Below are 6,000 nucleotides of genomic sequence, written 5' to 3'. Positions count from 1 at the left end.
GCCCAGGACCCTTCCTGGGATGGCATGAATAGCTGGGGGCAACTTGAATGACTGGAGTCTGGAATCATCTGGAAACTTCTTCATTCATACATCTGGCACCTGGGTTGGGATGACTGAAAGGCTGGGTCTCTCAGAACACTTAAACCTGCTCTCTCCATGTGGCTAGAGGTCATAATGAAGGTTAAATTCTAAATTCCAAAGGATTGAGACTACATATAGAGCACCCCAAGAGCAAACGTGCTGAGAGGGGTGTTCCAAGAGAACCAGACAGAAGTTGTGTAGCCTTGAACGACCTCATCTCAGAAGTCATAGAGCTTCACTTTCGTATGTACTTTCTCGGGCAAAGCAGTCACCAACCCCTGCCAGATTAAAGGGGAAGACACCTGAACCATATTCTTCATGGGAGGAATAATAAAGAATTTGTAGCCATTTTTTTTAACCACCACAGATTGGGTGATTGTGAGTAAACAGGTACACGGATGATGGGAAGATCAGGAAGATTCGGCTCTAGACATGCGGATTTTCAGGTGAGTGTTGAATGTTTAGGTTGAGATATCAAGTAGGCATTTGTATATATAAAATTGAAGTTGAAACAACTGGTCTGGGCTGGGTTGTTGGCATATGTGGAATGGAAAGCCCATGATACTGGACACGATCATCAAGAGGCAGAAAGTAGAGAACAGAATAGGATAAAGGAACCAGCAAAGGAGAGTGGGAAGAGTAACTACTTAAGGGTGTTCTCTTTAAGGCAAAGGGAAGACACTTTGGCAAAGGGAAGACACTTTGGCAAAGGGAAGAAAGTAAACTACTAAGTCAATTGCTACTGATGGTCAAATCAGAGGAAACCTTGGAATTGGCACAGGCTTTAGCCTTATTGTGTTTTATGTGTAAGACTGATCAACATTAATCTCAGGTGCACACAAACTGCCCAGGGTATGATTTGATTTCTAGGGAAATCACTGGAGTTCAATGTACTCTTCAGATGTATACGGTACAGTAAATGTGTATAGTAAAATCTGTAGCGCTTACGTGGATAATCATGGCAACACATTTTCTAATTGCTAAATAACTCTTACTTGAAAAATTGCCATAAGGATAAAGGTATTGAAATATATAAAGGTATGGATGTTATATTTAGATAATTCTCACCACGGACTTTTACCTTCTTGCCTCTAAAACCTAGACTTCTAGACATTTCTTGAAATTCAGAGAGAGGGAAAGAAGGGGGAAGTGAGGAGAGAGATAGAGATTCATAGAAAAAATTTCCAAGATCATATGTCCTAATTTTTTTACCAAACTTTTAAATAATATTTTTATATGAAAGTTTATTTCTAGAAATTTACTTTTAGATTAATCACACCTTAGTGCTTTAAAAATTTCCCAAATAAATAATAGCTTTCCCCTTTATCTTGTTATTTTTTTTAATGTTTATTTTTGAGAGAGACAGAGAGACACTGTGTGAGCAGGGGAGGGACAGAGAGAGGGAGACACAGAATCCAAAGCAGACTCTAGGCTCCAAGTTGTCAGTACAGAGCCTGACGCGGGGCTCGAACTCACGAGCAGTGAGATCATGACCTGAGCCAAAGTCGGTTGCCAACCGACTGAGCCACCCAGGAGCCTCTATCTTGAATTACTTTTAAAGATTAATGTAAAGTATTTAGTGCACCCAAAAGACAAATATCAATAGTAGCACTTAGTCTTAAGCTGGAAAAGTAACAAATAAAATCTTTTGTAAAATAAATCAACACCAACAATATAATTATGTAAAATAAAAATGACTATGTCATTGATGAGCACACAATTTACCAAAGAGTAAAAGCCATAACTCTCAAAATCTTTATGGAACTACAAAATATACTTAAACACAGCTTTATGAATTGTGAGACTTTATTATTATTTTAGTTCTGCAATTATCCCATCATAACATCAAAGTAAAAATAAAGAAAATCCATGTAATTTTTTATAAGTTCACTGTGAAGGGCAGTTGATGTGCCATTTCTCTACACAGTGATGATCTGCTGACTCCCCTACATGACTTTGCCTGTGCACGTGCACATTTGCACAGATCGACACGGCTTCCTACAAAATCGCTTGCTCTTTTGGTTCGATCAGGATTGGTTTTAGTTCTTTGTTGGTTACTGAGAGTATTTAAAAATTAACAAAACTGGGCAGTTTCTTCACTTTTTCTATCCCTTTTCCCCCTCCTAACACATTTCAACTGACTGTAGTGGTTCAGGACCACGGAGAGCGTGATGAAGGGGGCGCTTTCAAAATATTCTAGTCATGTAGGTGGGGGAGGAGATGATTCTGGAATTGTTGCTGCACAAGTTTCACTTGTAGGACATTATTATAAATAATAACATTGAAATTATGACTCCTTGATATTTAGGAGGGATGATTTTTCTGAACACTCTACCAGTGCTTTCTAAACTTCTTGATTGAATTCCGTCAAATAAGAAGATACCAATAGTATGGATAAACCAGCAGCTGCCAGTGCAAAAATATCTTTGGAAGTTCTGTGTTTATACTTTGCTACCTTTTCACATTTTTGGCAGTTATGAGACCCACCAGTCTACCAATGAAGATAATTCAATCATTCAGAGATTCAGAGTTGTAAATGAATAATTAGATGTGTGTGTGCAGACTCTGGTCCTACCTCTCTAGAATTTCTCTGGAACCTGCAGCTCATCTTTCAATTCTGTGAACTACTTAGAATCCATTCAGTAATTATCCTCCCCACTCTTTTAATTTTCCTTAATCTAGTTTCACTTGAGTTTTCTTACTTACTACCAAATGTGTCCCACTAATGCAGATGGGGAAGATTTAGATAGGACAAATGAGAAGGATAATTCTAGGCTAGGAGCAAAGACAATTACAGGAAAGGAGGTAGGAATGTAGCATGGGCTTTTCTGGGACAGTGAGAAAATTGGCTTAAGAAAATTGAGTGATTTTTAAGGAATGTATTTAAATAGATTCTTTACACTACAACTGAGGAGGAGTATGAATTCTTTCAACCTCTTCAGACGGCAGTTGCACAAGAGCTATACAAATTTCAAATGCACATACCATTTGACCCAACAATTCCCCTTCTAGAAATGAATTCTAAAAAACACAATTATACAAAGATATTCAGGGAAATGTTATTTTGCAATGGGAAATAACTGAAAACCACGTACATGTCCATCAGTAATAAAGCTTGTTAAATAAGTTATGCCACATTTACCTATTGAAATACTGCATAGCCACTGAAGATAACTCAGTAGACTGTAAGTGCCATTACAGAATAATCCTCACAGGAAAAAAAAAAAGGTAAGATGCAAACCATGTAATAAATGCTATCACTTATTTTTTTTAAAGAGCTCATGTATATTTTTATACACAAAAATTCTAGAAGGACAAATAAGAAATCTTAGCAATGGAGGGGCACCTGGGTGGCTCAGTCAGTTGGGTGTCCCACTTCGGCTCAGGTCATGATCTCGTGGTTCCTGAGTTTGAGCCCCGAGTCAGGCACTGTGGTAACATCTCAGGGCCTGGAGTCTGCTTCAGATTCTGTGTCTCCCTCTCTCTCTGCCCCTCCCCAGCTCACACTGTCTCTCTCTTTCAAAAATAAATAAACATTAAAAAGAAAAAGGAATCTTGCAGTGGATTTCTCGGGAAGAAGGATTTTTATCCCATATTCAAGCAATATAAGATTGCTTGTCTTTAAAGCTACATTCACATATTACTACTTGAATTTAACTACCATAATAGCATATAATAAGGGTAGAACAATGAAAACTTTAATAATATATAATGGTTATCATTTGCTTAGGAATTTCTATGTGGGCATTGTTTTCAGCCCATTAATATCTGGTCTCATTTGATGCTCACAACAACCTTATGAGGAGGAAAAAATTTCCCCAAATTGCACTTGATGGTGCTGCAGATAAGTCTGCTGGATCTCTAAGGAAGTCAGCATGCCATGATTCCAAATTCTGGCTCCAAAGCCCTTGTGCTTGTTCTTCCTTTTGCCACCCCGAGCTGCCTCTTACTTTGCTTTTATGCCCCCTGAGGACATATTTCTGTGCATAGAAACTAAATTCCAGTCTATCAGTGAAATCTAATAAGGATTCTCTTTATAATGGCTAATAAATCACTAAATAAACTTTTCTTTCTGTACCAGGTGCTTAAGTTTGGCGTAGAGATTTTCTTAAACTGACGGTCAAGGTACGTACCACTTCATACATTTTGTTAGCGAGTAATAATAATAATAGTAATAACAATAATAATAATAGTTTCTCTCTCTAGCAGTGGGAGCCATCGAATTGTTTAATCAGGGTAATGACAAAGTTGGGCTTTCTTGTGGAATAGAGCACTCTTGGAGTTTTGAAGGAGGGGTTTAGAAGAGAGGAAATTGGAGGCACAGAGGTAGTTAACATGGAAATTTGGGGGGCATCTACCCAGCATCGAGTTTCTCCATCTCTTGCACCCTCATACTCTGTGCATCGATTCATAGAATGGCTATTAGTTTAGACCTTAGGTCTGGACTGCCTTGGGTCAACTGACTGTCACTTACATCACTATAAATGTCAACCATTTTATTCAACCTCTCTCATGTCTCAAATATCAATAGCATGTGAATAAAGTAGTATTTCACTAAATCTTTGTGAGATTTTAAGCAGTTAGAGCTTACATTATGAGTGCTCCATAAATATTAACCATCATCGGCATTATGGTCATTGTCCTCAACCATGTATTTTGAATGGGATTAGTCCTACCACTCTTCATCACTCCTCACCCTTCAATCCCTACCCTATTATAGAACAGGGCCTTCCCTAGAGTGGTGAGGATCACAGAAACCCCATCCTTAAGGGGCAAGACTTGGTCAGTTTGACACCATTAACTTACTTTATGTTTCTTAAATATCACCAGACATGTTTTATACTTATTTATTCTCATAAAGTAGAGAATGGATGTGATTTGTTCACTGCTATCTTTGGGTGAGCAATAGATGTGGCTTAAAGAAAGGTGGCTTGAAGAAAGCTTTCCTGGCAGAGGCCTATATGAACAATGGTGGGAGAATCATGAAGAAACACAGGCATTCTATGTGGACTGGAGTAAGGAGAACATGTGGCTTGTCTATAAATGAGATCATGCTTGTAATGTGTTTGGCACCTGTTAGTTAACCATCGTGATAGCCATTATAAGAAGTGGCAACCACAAAGTCTTTGAGAAGAGTGTCCTATTCATTTGAGAATCGTTCAGAACATCTAGTGTCTTATCTTTATTATATAGCAGGCACTTGATACCCAATTTTAGAATCAGATGCTATTATATAACCTTGAGGACCATACAGATGACTCTGAATGCAGATCAAAGAGTTTGGACTTATTTCATTAGTAATGAAGAGCACTTGATACGATAAACAGGGGAAGTGACATGAGCAGATCCAGGAAATAGAATAAAATGGAAACCTTGGGCAGGGATAGACTAGTTAGGAGTCTGTTTCAATAGAACCAATGTGATCATGGGGGGCTGGGTTAAGTCTGTGGTGGTAAAAATGAAGAGGAAGGAAGAGATGCAGAAAAAATTCAGAGGTGGAGACAATGCTTTGAAAACAGATTGGATATTTGGGAGCATCGTGAGAGAACTCAAAGATAACTAGAATTTTAATCCTGAGTGATTAGGAAGCTGATGGGACATCTGATCACCTTTTCTCCCTAGCGATGAATGATTTTATTACTCATAGAAAAAGCAGTAACCACAAGTCATGTTTACGCCAGTTTCCTCTCCCCACAAGTCCACCAGGCCGACACAAGTGGTTGAGATGGATATTGCACAAAAAGCGGGCTTGGTATAGGAGAGGAGCCCATGACCCCAGCCCTGCAAGCCGAGAACAAGCCACCCTCCCATCGTTGCTGTCCCCCAGGGAGTAGGCACTTATGGTAGTCACACTGTGTGCACCTTGACATGGTTGCCCATGTGACTAACTACAGAGACTGCTCAGCATCAGGAAAGGGA

General features: G+C 38.9%; 1 protein-coding gene across 1 annotated transcript in view; it reads left to right on the top strand.

The window, feature by feature from the left end:
• The first annotated feature begins 233 nt into the window (after nt 1-233).
• The window catches only part of RHBDD1 (rhomboid domain containing 1), a 164,041-nt gene continuing 158,274 nt past the window's right edge, over nt 234-6,000 (top strand). The window contains exons 1-2 of the mRNA XM_047872314.1: nt 234-527; nt 4,163-4,206. The gene's annotated coding sequence lies outside the window, so the exon portion shown is untranslated. The remainder of the gene's footprint in view (nt 528-4,162; nt 4,207-6,000) is intronic.

The sequence above is a fragment of the Prionailurus viverrinus genome, chromosome C1 (assembly GCF_022837055.1).
Source record: "Prionailurus viverrinus isolate Anna chromosome C1, UM_Priviv_1.0, whole genome shotgun sequence".
In the NCBI taxonomy this organism is placed as follows: Eukaryota; Metazoa; Chordata; class Mammalia; order Carnivora; family Felidae; genus Prionailurus; species Prionailurus viverrinus.
Note: the sequence above shows the minus strand (reverse complement) of the source record. Positions and strands in the feature narration are given on the sequence as shown.